This window comes from Sciurus carolinensis, chromosome 4, assembly GCF_902686445.1.
Source record: "Sciurus carolinensis chromosome 4, mSciCar1.2, whole genome shotgun sequence".
Classification (NCBI taxonomy): Eukaryota; Metazoa; Chordata; class Mammalia; order Rodentia; family Sciuridae; genus Sciurus; species Sciurus carolinensis.
The window spans coordinates 16,652,486-16,669,396 of record NC_062216.1 but is presented as its reverse complement, the minus strand read 5'-3'; the positions used below and the strand labels follow the sequence as shown (position 1 = coordinate 16,669,396).

General features: G+C 46.2%; 1 protein-coding gene across 1 annotated transcript in view; it reads right to left on the bottom strand.

Annotated features, from left to right (window-relative positions):
* Lzts1 (leucine zipper tumor suppressor 1) overlaps positions 1-2,276 on the bottom strand; it is a 54,007-nt gene extending 51,731 nt beyond the window's left edge. Inside the window, exon 1 of the mRNA XM_047551456.1 lies at positions 2,073-2,276. The gene's annotated coding sequence lies outside the window, so the exon portion shown is untranslated. The remainder of the gene's footprint in view (positions 1-2,072) is intronic.
* Positions 2,277-16,911: the final 14,635 nt, after the last annotated feature.

Here is a 16,911-nt window from a genome sequence, read left to right as displayed (position 1 = left end):
GCTCTTCATCATTACCGTATTCATCTCTGCAGCCTCACTGGAGTGCCCCTGTGAGGACAAGATTTGTCATTGAGAAGCCAGGGGCCTGCCTGCGTGGGGAAGAGGTAGATGGCATTCCCAGCACACCCAACCAGGTGCCCTTCTCATGGTAGTTTTTGCCACCATTTACTGAGGCACACGCAGACAGACGGGGCTTCCAACAGACATCCAAATGCACGAGCTGAATTGTCAGAGCAGGTTAAATTGTTCAAGCCACTTAGTGGCTACACTAAGTGTTAAATAACAATCATCTTGAACAGTGAATGTCCTGCCCTCCCTCTCACTTGCTCTCAGACACCCTATCATCCTGGAGAGATGCCTTTCCTTCATTTCCCACCATTTTCTTCCGATTTCTATCAAGGTGAGTGCCCCACACTCATGTCTACCCAGTTGGGGCCTCTTTCTTGGACTCCCATTAGCCCGCACTTTGTTCCCACTAGCTATGGGGCCTCAGGGTGCACCCCTCCCTTCTGGTGCCTCGGTTTCTCCATTGGCAGACACAAAGAGTAAACCATGTCTCATGCCAACCTGGTAGTTACATTGTGAGAATAAAGGAGATAACAAATGAGATAACATCTATGATGCACAGAAAGTCCCTCAGAAGAAAGGCGCTGGATAAGCACACCTGATTAGTGTGGATGCTCTGCCCACAGCTCCTGCCCACAGACTCTTCTCCAGCCTTGAACACAACCACCCTTCCTGTCTGTAAAGGCCAGCTTTACATACCCACAATGCACACACCCTTCAAATACCTCCATTTTCCCTGAGTGCCTGTAGAAAACTATTTTTGAACTTGGAGGAAGCTCGGGTTACAAACTCTCTCTTGCCCCTAACCACAGCCTCCTCTCCAGGGTCTTGGTGTTGGTTATTCATCTCTCTGTGGCTGGGCTCCAGGGCTCCCACGATCACTAGTAGGCTGCACTTCCAGCCGAGCGGGGGACCCTATCTGGACAGCCTAGCTGTTGTCCAGAACTCAGTCACTGCCTGCTCACCAGCTTGCCAGGACTCAATGACCAGAGCAGAGGGGCGGACGGCAGACTCCTTAGGTGCTAGGGATCCCTCAGCATCCCTCATTCTTAGGAAACTGAGATTCTAAAGCCAACAAGTCTGCAGCACTTTCCCAGGCATGACACCCGTGGGCGGGTGAGCAGAACACTCATATGCTCCGCAATTCAATCCTTTCCACTTGGAGCAGAAAAGAAACATCACCTGGCCCTTGATGTTTCCGTGCCTGTTGCTGCCTGGCTGTGTGCTCTGCAGGCTGCTGGCAAGAGGAGTTAAACCTATAGTAGAGTGGGCTGGGAGGGAGTGGGGACCTGCCTGCCTGTGGTGGGTTGGGGAAAGGACGGCACATGGTGTGTGACTCTGTGAAACACTGCCTGAATTGCACTCCAGGACTGACCCTGGTGATCTGTCGCTCCAGAAGGTCACTTTGACACCCAGGTTCACCACCTTTCTTTCCAGCCACTTCACCTCCCGCGACTTATTCCTTCAGGGAAGCATTCCAAGCGTCTAATTGCATCCGCGTCCTCTCCCCAGCCGTAAGATCCAGACCATCTCAGAAGTTCCATGAGGCAAAGTTCATGGACTGGCCCGCAGTTGTCAGACCCTCTTCTCTCTGGGGCCTCAGCCCCAGGGATCTCACTTCTTCACCTCCCACTTTTTCACCTCTGACACCAGTGTCACCTAACACTTATGTCTCCAAGATCGGATTCAGGGATGGGAGTAGGTAATCCCTGTCTGCCAGAGTCTGAGACAAAGACAGAAGGACTGACGGACGCACCATCATTTCCTTGGGATGGGGGCCAGAGCAGCAGCACCCACGGTGGAAGAGGGGAAGACCCTGACAGTTACATGCGGAGACAAAGACACCTAGACAGACACTGACACAGACAGACAAAGACCGACGGACGCGAGGACGCACGCACGGACTGGCACGCCGCGGGGAGCTGAGTTTCCCCGCAGCCCGGCGCCTGCCGCGGCCGCAGACACTTCACCAGAGCCGGCACGATCCTTGGTCCACCGCACCTTACCTGCGCCCTGAGCCTCCGGGCTGGTTTGAGGTTTTTTTTTTTTTTTTTTTTTCCTGGCGTCTTTTGCGGGGTGCTCCAGGCTCCCTTCCTCCAGAGCTGGGGGGCCAAGTCCCTGCAACGCGGGCCGCAGCTCGCGGCTCCCAATCGCTGGGCAAAGCGGGCAGAGAAACTTTCGGCCTCCCCGCCCGTCCGCAGTCACCGCAGCCGCCCGCTCCCGGCGCGCCGGCCTCTGCGCGGGGTCCCGAGCCGCGGGCGGGGCGGGGCGGGGCGGGGCGGGGCCAGCGCCGGCGCCGCTGATTGGCCGAGCGCTGCCGGCAGCCCAGTCCTAGCTGCTGCGCGGCCTTTGTTCCCGGCTGACAGCTGGGGCCGCTGCGACCCCCGGGCTACTCGGTGCTCGCGGCCCGCACCCGACCCGCTGCCCATCTCTGCGCTCTGACTTCACCAGACCCCACCCGGCGGCCCTGCCTGCTCAGTCTTTCTCCCCTCTCCCTTTCTCCGACTTCCTATCCTGATCGAACCCCGCCTTTCCTCCTTTCATTCCCTGCACTCGGCTCTCCTTTACCCAGTCCCCATCCTGCTCCTTTTCTTTGCATTCCCCCGTGCTTTAGTACTCCTTCCTCTGACAGTTTCCTTTTCCCAGTGTGATCTCCCCACCTCCCCACCAGCCCCAGCGGAAAGCTGAGTTTCTCGGCTCGATGACCCACCGCACTAGCAGCCTAGTGCGGGGCATTGCTTCGCCACGCCGGAATTACAGACTGGAGCGCAGAGCGCCGGCACTCGCACCCACAAACGTTTCGAATCAAAGTTTTCCACCACTGTCACAGGGGCAGCTTCAGGTGAGGGCAGAGGCCTGCTTCCTTTACAGCTATTAATTACACCCCAGTCCCCTTCTGATGCGTCATTTTCTCACCCACCCTCAATTTCAACTTCTAACAATCCAGCAGGGAGGGCAATCAAGCTTACAAGTTTTGGCCCGACAAAGGGTCACTTGAGGCGGGCACGTTTGTAGGGGTGTCAGGTGCTGCCCGAGGCTCGGCCTGAGGGTGCACTGAAGCTAATCCGCGAAAACCAGGCGTAGCGGAAGGCACAGCTCTTCGCAGCCTGTGTCAGCCCCCGCCTGAAAGAGGCAAGTGTGGAGGCAGGGGGATGGGAGAGAAGGGGTCAGATCGCGGTGCCGACCTCTGATTGTACATAGAATGGGGAAAGACAGCCGAAAGGGAAAAAAACCATTTTGTGTCTGCCACTCCCTTGCTCAAAACCCAGCAGGAGATCCTCCCTGCCTCCAGGGCTTGACCCCAAAGACTCCAACCTTCAATTCTAGGCTTACAGGATGGACGAACAAAGACTTTAAGAACACAAATCTTGTGGCTCGGTGGTGAAGCACTCCTGAGTTCAATTCCTGGTACCAAAAAACAAAAACAAAACACAACACAGACCTTGGTACTTGTGATTTGAGCCAAGGCCTTCAATTCCCTAGGGTAACAATTCCCAGAATGTAAACTTGAGGGCAGAGACGATTTGTTCTACTATGTTTGTGACTGAAGACTTGATCTGTTTTGTTCACAGCAGAATCCCCAACACTTAAGACTTGTCAGGCACATAGTAGGCTCTCACTAAATTTTTGTAAAAGGAACGAATTCCTAGATTATAGGTTTTCCATGAGGATTAAATGAGAATCCCTGGCTTGTGGTAAGAACAAACATGCATGGTAGCAATTACAAATAACACTAAAACTTCTATGTGCCAATCACAAAGCCTACCTGGCAGCCTTCTCTCCTTTACCCACCAGTGCATACACCCTGTCTCTTAATCTGAAAAGCCTTTCTCCCGCTCTCCTACCTCTCAAAGCCCAATATCTAAAATGCAATCTTTACTCACACTTTTTCTCTGATAATCTCAGGCAGAATGATGTCTCTCTTCTCTAAAGTTTCATGTTTCTTTGTGTCCTGATTATTGATAAGAACACGTATGCTTGCTTTCAGTAGGAATGCCTAGGGAATTTTTGCTGAATGGAAGAATACAGATCCAAAATTCTGACACCTAAAGGTAAGGGGAGACTCTGAGAAGGTGGATTTAGACATCAGGTGATCTCCAGATTTCAGCCAAACTTATTTTTTATTTTTTTATTTTATATATATTTTTTGTCTTCAGATGTGGCATTTGATGGAACTAGGCAAAGGACCCTGTGAGCCCATTCCTGGTTCTGGCCCTATCACTGGCTATTTATATGCTCTTGGACAAGACACTTCCCTGGTTTGTCCTGGCAAGGCCTCAATTGCCTCATCTTCCAAGTGGGTGGTTGAGATATCCTTCAAGGGCCCTCTGCAGCACGGGCCTCTCCATCGGAGACGCTCAATAGAACACTGTGATGTGCAGCCCTATAAGGACTGCATTAGGCAGCGTGTGGGCGGCGTGTTGGTGTGTGTATGGGGGTGGAACTGGGATGTGCCACAGAATGACAGAAACAGCCCAGGGAAGGGATGCTTCCAAGATGAAGTGGTAACCAGGTGGGGTGGGGCACGCCTATCATCCCAGTGATTCAGGAGGCTGAGGTAGGAGGATGGCCAGTCTGGACAACTTAGTGAAACTCTCTCTGAAAATAAAAATAACAGAGGGCTGAGTCCTAGACCATCTGGGTCAAATTCCTAGTATCACAACAACAATAATGACAGCAAGAACAGAGACCATAATGTGGTAGGGTGCAAGGAGAGGGGCGGGAGGGAGGGAGCAGGAGTGGGGAGACCCGTGGTGGATGATACTGTGTATGTGTTGTGGTTGGTTGGGGGAGATAAAGGGAGAGAGAGATAGAAGTCTCTGGACAGGATCTCCAGCAGGACAAAGCCATAATTAGCTCCTGATGCAGCCGTCAGGTATGGTACTGGCATGGCTGGATGGGTTCACACATTCCACCCCCCAACAGTGGGTTTCTTAATGTGACTCCCCCACTTTCTAGTCTCGTGAGGGAGCACTGCCCTTCCTGGACATCTGGGCTCCTGAGAAGGTGTCCCATTGGGTCCCATTAGCCTCTCCCTCACTTGAGTCAAGTCTAGAAAGCTGGATCGTAAAGCTCATGGTTGTAAAAATTTCCTTCCCTCTTCCTCTATTTGTCCCCTGCCTACAGGGCTCACTGTTCTCATTTGGCATCTCATTCTTCGTCTTGGGGACCCAAGACTGGCTACACAGGACCAGACCTATGAGTTACAAAGAACTGTCTGGGTTACAGACGACTCTGCCTTTCTTGATAAACTTTTACTTATCACAATTTAAATAATTGTTTGTGTTTGTCTCTCCAACTCTTTTTTTTTTTTTTTTTTTTTTTTTTTTGCGGTGCTGGGGATCGAACCCAGGGCCCTGTGCTTGCAAGACAAGCACTTTACCAACTGAGCTATCTCCCCAGCCCTCTCCAACTCTTCTATAAGTTTCTGGTTCAAAGACAACCATGCCTCTCTTTATTCAACACCGAATCCCAGAACTCAGCACACTGATGGTATGTAACAAGCACTCAAAACATACTTGAATGGCTGAACTGAAGATGTAGCTCTGTGGTAGAGTACTTGCCTTGTATGCAGGAGGCTCTGGGTTTGATTCCCAGCACTTGGGGAAAAATACTTGAATGGACGCCATGGTGTGTGTGGCGGGGCGGGGGATGCTTGGGAAGATGTTTCAAAGAGAAATGGACTCATATTCAGAAGACCCACATCTGTTCTTGCTCCTTCTCCATTATTCTTGCTTGCCATCTTGTTACAACCTTTTGAAGACTAGTTCCCCATTACTAAAATGGGCCTAATAATATTTGCACTCTCAATCTCGTAGCAGTGGTGGAAAGATGGAAAGAATAAGGCTGAGGATGGTATGGAAGCTACAAAATGTTACCTAATTATTTAATACTTGCGTTGACAGGTAAGAAAGGCTACCTCAAGGTAAGTGAGGCTGGCTAATCTCCTAAAGCAGATGAGAAAATATTATCAGGCCACTGAAGAAAGCTTTACAGAATCAACAGGTTGTAATCACTCTATCTCCCAGTCACCCCAGTCAAGGAAAAGGAAGGCTGGATTTCCTGCAGAGGAAGCCAGTACCTCACAGCCATCTCATCAGTGTCCTGTCCTTCTCTGGGTAGAAAACAGTCCCCTTGGAGTTGCCCTGGACATTAGCTCTTGGTACCAGAATGTACCTCTTATCTCTGGACATCAGTAAATTCTGCTTTGAATTGGGAGAAGCATCTTTTCCTTGACTTTTCTGGCTGTTTTGAAGATATGTGAGATACAACCAAGTAGTATTTCGACTTTCCTAGAGAGTACTTTGAGGAATTGTTTATCATTATCATTATCACTGGCATTATTATCTGCAACTTCATTCTAAGTATTTAACCTGAATTCAGGTTGGGGAGACCAGAGAAGCTGCAGAGGGAACAGATAGATGCCTTTAGTTGCCCTGGGAGAACTTGCGGACATTAGAATTCCCATTTGGTGGTGACCCCTTTCCACTGAGATGCTCGTTACCTTAGGAAATGGTCCACCTGACTCTATCAATGAAAGGAAAACTGTGTCAAAGAGCAAGATAAGAAATGGGCCCAGCTTTACTGGGTTTAAAGGCACGTGCCCCACACCTGCCTCAGAAGCACTGTAACTGATACAGTGCCTGAATGTGGTTTGAGCAGGTAGCGGTGACCAGACAGGCAGCCTTCCCCTGAGCAGAGAATAATGGATCAGCCAGCGTGGCTTGTGCAAGACCAGGGCTCAAATGGCACTAACGACTTCTAGTGTGAATAGGCTTTGTTTGGCTAGGCTGGCAAGACTTCTTTGATAATTCTAGAGGAAGCCTTTGATGTAAAAGCAGGATTGAACTGGATTACAGAGACATGAGAAGGAGAGTTCCTGTTGATGCTCCCTCACCCCCACCTCCCCTTCTGAGATTCCAGGTCAGTTCACACCTGGCTTCACACTGGTGTCAGGGCTCAGGTCTCTCCCTCTCCATTCTGCCATCTTCAGAGCATGGGTTTTGTCCTCAGGATTTCAGCATGGATAGCTCTCAATCTGATTGCCACATACAGACCAGCAATGGACCAAGGAATGATTAATCTCTGTTATTGAGTCTTGTTTTTAGGATTAAGGAAATCTTTCCCAGAAGGTCTTCAGTTGATACAGAACAGGAGTGGTCACATCACATAGTGGCCATTGTCGGATTCAATGAAATGACCCCAGTTGGTTTTGTCCAAGCATTTTGTGGGTAGACTAGATATCGGGATATACCTGTGAGTGGAACTCTTGGAGAAAACTAATAGTCACAATGTACCTATTAAACACCCCATCACTGTTGGACACTTTACCTACAGTATCCTATTTAATAATCACAGAAATCATTATCTCTATTTTCCAAATGAAGAAACTGCAGCTTAGAGTGGTTAAATAATTTACCCCAATTTTCACCATTAGGAAGCAGAGGGAAAAGGACTGAAGTTCAGGCCCCTCCAAAGCAGTTACTTTCTCTTCTTTCAACGACCTAACTAGAATTGACCCTCTTCAACCCTAACCCAAGGCTGAGACCCCCCAAAAATAAATAGGAGTCTTCCAGGGCCACTGTAAGCACAAGACATGAAAGTGTAAACTGCTTTGCTTAGCCCTCGAACACATCCCCCTCCCCCAAGGCACATGTCTCTTCTCTCAGGCCAGCCCAGAGCGCCACATGGCGCTCCACCCCATTACGGCCTCTTTCATGTCCATACCCTGTCCTCCTTCCAGTTAGGTGTCTTCCAAGACCTTGCCAAACCCTGCCCTGCCCTCCTGGGTGTCTCGCCCCCACACCGTTCATGCCTGCTCCTCATGCCTTCACCGCATACTTTGTACCTTGTGTGCGATTGTTTTGTGGGAAAGAATTTTACTTTCCTACTAGATTTTCAGTGCTCAGCTCATGATAGGCACTCCGCAAACATGTAATGAATAAAGGAGGGTAAAGACCACCTCTTCGGTTTCTGTATTCCTAGTAATGTTCAGCCTGCTCCTGAGCACATGGTTGGCGACTAATGGACTAATTGACTTTGGGCTAATTTCTCCCCAGGGCTGAGGAATGGCCTGCAGACAAAGACACTGGCATGGCCTAGTCCGTTCTGAGGAAGGCCTTTTACAAATGAGCTCTGTCGGATACGTTTGCTCCTGGTCCTAAACTCATTTAAACAAATAGAGCATATGAGACCATGGCTTCTGGGAAATCATTTAGTTCCCCTATGGGGAATGTTGGCACATTCATTTCCTTCCCCCAGGGGGGAGAAAAAAAACAGCAGAGGCTTTTGAGCCTCTGTGTGCTTCAATTTAATTTACTCATTTGCTCAGTGGTGTCTCAGGAAGCTGCTCCAGGAGCCCTAGCCTGATGTTTTCTTAGGGTAGGAGGGAGAAGGGCTGCTTGGGAGGAGAGTCTGCCCTGAACTTGGGCTCCTGCTCTCCTGCATGGCTTTTCCCCAGGTCTCTGAACCATTTCAGCTTGCATCTCCGTTCTTCTCTTATGTCTTCTGGGGTTAATGCCACTTTTTTGCTCTGAATATCAAATCCTCTATTTGGCAATCATTTATAGTTTTTTGTATTTCCAACCTGATCTGTAGTCTCCATGAGATGGACTCAGTGTGGTTACCTGCAAAACTTGGGGGAGAAGTAGCAGAGGGCAGGGAAGGGGATGTGGCAGGTGATTGCAAGAGGGGGGTCTCTGAAGTTGCTTCTCGCAATTCTCCAGCAACTACAGGAAAAAAGAGTCCAAAAAAGAAAATCATGAAACCCAGTTTGAGTGGCCCTTCCACAGTGGATCTTGGTTAGAGTTGACAAATTTTGCCTTCAACATTCAATAGACAAAATTGTGTCAAGCATCAGTTTGCTTGAGGTTTCTTGGAGATGGTACAGTCCTTCCTCTATATCTGTAGGTGCCACATCCTCAGGGTCAATCAGCTGTGGTCAATCAACAGTTTTAAACATTGGGCCTGCGCTGAATGTTTTCTCTGATGTGTGGATGCTAATTCACAATAAGGGGAGGGGGAGAATAGAAGTAATTTGAACTAGAAGACGGGAGTGAAGGGAGGGGAGGAGACCTGGGGGTAGGCATGATAGAATGAATTGGATATCATTACCCTATGTGCACACATGATTACATGACCTATGTAACTCTACATCTTGTACAATCAGATGAATGAGAAGTTATATTCCACTTATGTGTGATGTGTCAAAATGCCTTCTACTGTCATGCATAACTAATTAGAATAAATAAAAAAAATAAAAAAAACATTGTCTGCACATGTACAGACTTTTTAAAATCATTATTCCCTAAACAATATAGCATGACAACTATTTACCCATCATGTCCATTGTATTAGGTATTATAAATAATCTGGAGATGATTCAAAGCATATGGGAGGATGTGTAGGTTTTATGCAAATATGATGTCATTTTATATAAGAGACTTGAGCACCTATGGATTTGAATATTCAGGAGGCGGGGTCCTGAAACCCATCTCTTATAGGTTGGAGGGACAGCGGTACCTGCCTCCTAGTGTGGCTGTGACGGTTAATTGGGGTACTACATACAAAAGACTTAGAACGTGCTGGGTGGATAGGAAAATCCCGAAGTGTTGGCTGTTGCTGTTTTTGCCACCCTTTCCCTGATCAGAACCCAGGATTTTTCTTTCTCCCCTTTTCCTCCCCTACTAGAAACAGTCCCATGATTTGTCCTGAAGTTCATCCAGCATGTATAGTAGAGAAAGAACCACATTTAAAGTCTGCAGACCTGGAGTGGGAGCTGTGGGTTTGAATTCTAGTCTGCACTAGTGGCTGGTTGTGTGACCTTGACCTAATCTTTTGCCTCCAAATGCTCATTTTCCTGATCTCTTGAGTGATATTAGCAATATAATTTCACAGAGTTGGACATAGGGGGAAAAATACATGATAGACTAAAACATCCACGACAATTCTCAGGGGTAGTGACTGCTGTAAATAAAATGGAGCACTTCCCACTGGGGTGCACAGGACTCTGACAGCTTAAATTTGTCTCCTCCTGGACTCCGCCCTGTCCCCTTCCCTAAGTCTTTGAATTCTATCAAAGGAGACAATTACTCTAAATGAATGAGGCAACAGTCAATTTTCTGGTGTTGGAAGTGGTCACAGGAGGTACTTGGGAGGACAATGGAACTTCCTCTTGTCCTTGAAATCTCAAGGTCAGGTTCTGAGTAGAACTGGAATACCAAGTGCAAAAAAGCCCTAGTTCCCTGCGGGGAGGCAGCCAGGGGAACCAATCCAAAATGGCAGCTTGAGAGGAAGTAGCCGGCTGCCTGTTCTGGAACCTCTCAGAGCAGTGTTTAGAGTGTTCTCTCTCATTAATCCTATTTAAAGCCCTGCTGCGGAGAGGGGAGGCGGGGAGTCCTGTTTCAACTTGCAGCGGTGAGGTTCCCTGCCGCCACCTCCGCTGCTGCAGGGCTGAGCTCGGTGCCCGGAGAGGAGGGGGCCTTTCCAGGGCCACTGCTGCCGACTGTCACCACCTCAGCTGCGCAGACTTCCCCGACCCTTAGACCTGCCTTTGACGGGTCTGACCCTGGCCCTAATCTTTGTGGAGAGAGAAGCAGGAGATGCGGGCGGACTCTTCTGGTAATGAAGGGTGTTGGAGAAAAGTGACTTCCCATTGACATGAAGTGGGGGGCGGGGACAAAAACCCGGGGGCTCTTGTGCAAGACTACTTTCTGGGAAAGTCCCTCTCCTTCTGGGCATGGGGAGGTCTCTGGCTGGTTTTAAAAGCTAAGAACAAATATTCTCAACTTCTTTCTTTGGGGTTCTCATGGAAGAGCCAGATGGAGAGAAAAGGAAGCTTGCTTGCCTTGGAGGGAAATGTGTGAGCAAACCTGTTATTAATAGGGCCCAGCCAGCCTTCTCCAGAGAGAATATGGATAGTGTTGTCCTCTCTGGTATTATTTCTTGGAATTCAAGAAGAGACTTCTTTCTCTAACTATCTCCCTGAAATTGAGAGTCAATGTTTAAGATTCATCTATGGGCAAGACAGAATCTTCCAGTGTTGTCTGAAGACCAGAGTTTCTGGGTAGCTGACATGTACCAGCTATGTGACCATGGGTGTCAGCTGACTTATCTGTAAAGTCGAGAGAAGCTCCATGTTACATATCTCAACAGAGTTATTACCAAGACCAAATCAGGGGAGCTGGAAGATACTGTACCCAAATGGCAGGTTATCCTCTTCATTCAGGATCTCCTTGCCCTGCCTTATACTTGTTTCTCAATATTCCCACTAAGTGCCAAATACCAACATTACAACTACAGAGACAAACTTGCCCTCCTAGTGACTTCCTCTTGCTCTCAGGACCCTTTCCCTGGGACTTCTGATCATGGGACAAAGATCAGAGCCTTTCCTAGCAAGACTGACCAGAGGTTGAGAGACCTCTGTGCCATGCTCAGGAGCATACCATGGGAGTAGAACTGACCTATAGGAAAGACAGAATCTTCTAGTGGCATTTGAAGATTTAGTAGCAAGTGTAATATGTCAACAGTAAACAAAACTAATTCAGAACTAACACTGGTCAGGTCAATGACCTTTGTGAAGGCACTTAATTGTTTTATATCTTAGTTTTTCCTCTCAATAAAATGGGGATAATAAAATTGCATCCCTTGTGTGCATGTGGCTTGCATAAGGGTGACAGGAGACTGAATAAAATGCTGCAAATGTAAGGTAATTTAGACCCCTGGGACTGTCAGGCTGTCCTTGATAAACGCCCATTTGGCGGGGACTCTTGTTATCTTGAAACACAGCCAACTTCACTAGGATTTGCATTAAACTCCCACAATGCCAGGCACTATTCTCATTGCCTTGAGAGCAGTTGGTGAAAATATGCTATTTTAGGATTTAAAACTGAAAAGCAAAAAAAAAAAAAAAAAAAAAGAAAAAAATCGACATGAGCATAAAGGGATAATTTAACAGGATTGTTGTACTCAGGAGGAAAAGGGGAGACATTATATATTAACTTTTAGTCAAGTGGAACTTGACTTTTATGTAGCAAGAGAAATCATCACCACTGGAAAAACAAGTTAACAGCACTATTATCACCAAACAGGGAGAGAGCAGTGCAAACTATCTAAGATGTCTCCTGGGTTTGAGGAAAAACACTCGTGTTTTAGATCGACAGAATCTTGGCCTGGACATCAGGAGATGTGACCTTGAGGAATTCCATTTCTCCTCAGGAGCAGAAATCGAGTAATTTGTAGAGGAGTTGATATGCTCCAACATTTTCTCATTTGATCTTTGCCAACCTTCTAATGTAGGGAGCTTAAATACCCACTCAGCAGTTGTGAAGATTGAGGCTCTGTGAGATTAACTCACCTTTTAACAAGCCACAGAATAAGGCAGAAACCATTTCTTTCTTGGACTCGCATTCTTGACATCCAAACTGAAACATACAGACTAATTAGAATTTGATGGAGCTCAATGTCATCCTGACCAATGTATCATCGGCATAAGAATCCTCGCTAGAGCAGGTAGCTAACAAACTGCTTCAAGAGTTATGTTAACAAACATCTCACTACTTCCTGAGACAAACTAATTTGTTCATTTACTTATTTTATTATGTGTTTATGTATTTATTCAGGTGCTGGAGATAGAACCCAGGAATGCTTTTGGATTGAGGTACATCTCTAGTCCTGTTTATTTTTTACTATGAGCTAAGTGGCTGAGAGTGACCTTGAACTTGATCTGCCTCAGCCTCCTGGGTTGCTGGGATTGCAGGTGGCCACCACAGTACCAGGCAAACCGTTTTATTTATAACATCTGTACATAGTGGGGAATTTTGGTGAAATGAAAATAAATCTCTCCCTCCTGGTAGTGTAAGCCCATTGGTCAATGATTCATTAAATGTTGAAGCTGGAGTGGAGCTTGGAAAAGATGTGCTGATGGTTCGGGTCTAAGTGATGGGTCTACATGAGCTGTCGGGGAGCTCAGGGCTCTGCTCCAGGCTGGGCCTTTGGCTCTACCATATCGTGTTGATCCTGCCCACTTGAGCAACTCTAATAAGCCAACTCCCTCTTCCACCCGAAAGTCTCGCAGATATCTGGAAACCACAATCCAGGCTGCTTGAGTTTCTTCCTTTTCAACTTGACTGGTCCCTCTACTGCACCATTACTCATAGGATGTGATTGCTTCACTCATTCAACAAATATTTCAAGAGAACCAGCTCTGCCCAACACTCTCCTCAAGGAAGAACAGAGTAGCGAGCAAGATGGATTCATCCGTGTCTTCTTGAAACTTCATGAGCTAGCCCAGAAGGGAACACAGGCACTGAGCAAAGAAAATGGCAGGTGACGCATGTAATTACACAGGAAGGACACAGACATCCAGAAATCATTTCCGAAAAGGCACCTGATCTTGTGCCACCACTAACCACCTTGTGGCTTGGGTGTTCGCACTCTGTCTTGTTAAGGTCTCCATGAAATCTGGGCCTACAGTGGTCACATTGATTCAAATATTTGTTCCAGACAGAGAGAGGCCAATCTCCTTTCTTTCTCCCCACCTTTTTTTTTTTTTTTTTCCTTTTTTCATCAAACTAAATTGTCATGGGGGTAAGCTAAAGCTGAGTTTGCTTTTTTACCAGATGCATAGATAGCCTGAGGTCACCTAAAGCCCATGTGATGTACTGTCCAGTCAGACCTGTTCATTGTTTTAATGGAAATGAAGCAATTCACAATTCACTCATATTCTATTTCATCTTTTTGGCTTGGGTCCAAGATTCTAACTCTGTAACAAGCTTTTGTCTGTGTTTCTAGTGACAAAGATACATTTGCAAGAACTAGAAACATGCTCAGGTCATCTCAGTTCAGGGGAGTTTATTGTAAGGACAAGAAAAACCACAGGCCTCCTGCAAGGTCTGCCAAATAAGGCACTATTACTCATAACTGAGGAGTGACCACAGCAGCTGCAAAGAATGACCCTGGGATCGTCTGCCACTGAACCGTTCTTCCTCCTTTCTACAGTCTCTTTTCTCCTCCTTCTGCCTGTGTCTGTTCATTGTTCCTTCCTGTCTTTTCACTTCTACGCTGTCCTTGCCTGTGCTGCTTTTGAATGCCCAGGAGATCTGAGTAAAGCAGCTGTCCTTATCAAGCATCTTGCACCTGCGTGGTCTGGGCTATGTAGATCAGACACTGTCCCTGATCTAATCAGCTGTAGACAGAAGGGTGGCATCGTGTCCCAACAAGTACACTCACCGATGCATAAGGAAACTCTCAGAAGAGGGGTGTGGATGATCAAGTCCCAGAGCAAAGACTCTTAACCTCACCAAGTGTCTGAGTGCTTCATAACCAGCTTCTCATTTATATTGGGATTTCATTCCTTTAAGTATTTGCTTTATGTTTCCTGGGTTTCACCCTTTTGTGTCTCAGTTTCAGACATGGTACCTCCCTTACAAAGCAGGCAGTCTCATTTTTCCTTTTCACGTGTGTACTAGAAGCAAGAATCATGATCCCAACCACTTGTCACTTGAGCCAGAGGAGATTTACTACTTTTAATCTAATTGATGCCTGTTGTAACAGGAATGTCTTATGCATCAACAAAGATATTGTCCAAACTTGTGGTGGAGTTGGCAGTCACTCAGTGTCTTGCTGTGTACCCTCTCTTCTTGTCTCTACATCTAGCCTTTGATGGGCAACCAGGAAGAGAGACTCAGAAGCTGCTTTTCTGAAAGGGTGGAGATATAGTCATCTGTGGTCCCTGTGGTCAGCCATTCTGACATCATTTTTTGTTTGACAGAACTTTATAGGATCTGCAGGACCAAATGACTGCCACTCAACATGGTGCTTAAGTGTCCAGTGGATACTCCCTCTTTCAAACAAAATACAATTGCTCTCTGTTTCTTGCAAGCAAGGTATGAAGGTGTACTCTACCAGTGATGTCCTTCATAAATCCTGAACTTGGCTAAAGTCGTTACAACATGCTTTAAGATCGGTAGGTCAGAAGAAGTTCTCTAAGTACAAAATTAAAATAAAGTATTCCCTCTTATCCATGGGATATGTTCCAAGCTCCCCAGTGGTGCCTGAAACTGCTTATATAAAAATGCTTTTCCTACCCATACATACCTAAGATTTGGTTTAATTTAAAAATTAAGTATTATAAAAGATTAACAATAAGAACTAATAACTAAATAGAACAATTATAACATCATATTATAATGAAAGTTGTGAATGTAGTCTCTCTCTCAAAATATTTTATTGTATCATACTCTTCTTGTGATGGTGTGAGATTATGGTCTGCCTGTGAGATACGATGAAGTGAGATGAGTAGCTCAGGAATCATGACACTGCATTAGGTCACTACATAACAGTGACTTGAACACCAGCTCTGATACCTCCACAGGCCATCTGATAACCAAGATAGCGACAATGTTACTAACAGGCAGGTAGTGTATACAGCACGGATACTCTAGATGAAGACATGATTTACATCCCAAGTGGGAACGAGCAGGGTGGCGTGAGATTTCATCACACTGCTTAGAACGTACTACAATTTTAAAACTAGTGAATTTTTATTTCTGCAATTTTTCTTTTAATATTTTTGGACTGCAGTTTGATTGCAGATAACTGAAATTACAGAAAATGAAACTGTTATGCAAGCAAAGAAATGGCTGAGGGACCAATACACCCCAATTATCTACCCTGTGATTTTTAAAGTATGGGAATTTGTTAGAAATGCAAAGTCTCGTTCAGCACCCCCACCTACAGAATCATATTCTGTGGGTGGGAGCCATCAGTCTGTGTCTTAGCAGGAACTCTAGGTAGTTTCAATGTACTCTTAAGTTAGAGAATCACTATCTCCAGTCAGAGAAACCAGGGTCATTTTAATTTTCACAAATATCACTTACCAAGGTAAAGAGCAAAATAGATGTGCATGCTAGACGTTTACAATGCCAAATGCCATAATTTTTTGTGTATATATTTATATATATTATACATAAATTTCATAAGTATATATGCTTATATACGTATATATTATATATGAATATAAATTTTATAGTTACATATATCCACATAAACACATGAAGCAGACCTTGTGAACTATGCAAACTGAAGATTATGTTCTGTGTGGGATTTGAATTGGGTCATTTTCTTCTCTTTGGCACTTAGAACCAATTGATCAATATGATAAAGACACAGTGGAAGAGCACAAGAAGAAAATCTAAACACCCTCTTCATTTCTTGCAAAGACTAGTTTGCTGAATGCAGCCTGAGCACAAGAAACCCGCCTATGAGGAGATAGAGAAAATCAGGAATGCCATGCTTCACATGGGAGGAAATATCAGGAACGTATGAAGCATTTCTTCCCCACAACCCTAGGCGCTAAATCCACGGGAGTTTGTCACTATGCCAACAACTAACCAAGAACATGGCTCTCCCCACTCAAGTCTGGAGGGAAACACTCAGTTAAGGCAGTCCCTCTTCCCCACTTAGTCACCATGTCTCAGGTACCAGGTGTACCATCTTTAGATATCTTCCTGGAGCCTCTGCAAAACAATTTAAAGTCCTGAAGTTCTGAAGTTTCTGAAATGTGTCATTAATTGTCCATGAGTAGTGCTGGGGATGTAGCTCAGTGGTAGAGCACTTGCTGAGCATGTGCAAGGCTGTGGGTTCAATTCCTAGTACCGGGGAGAAGAAAGTGCAGTAGTTAAATGAACTCCAAACTGTATTCATGGCTGAAAATTGACTCTGGTCCCAGGTCATGTCTAACCACATTTTCCAACACATCAGAAGTTCAATGAAATTAAATGGCCTACTAAGATCTTCCAATTATAAACTGCATCAAGACAATTCAGTAATAAAATGCCTGCCATT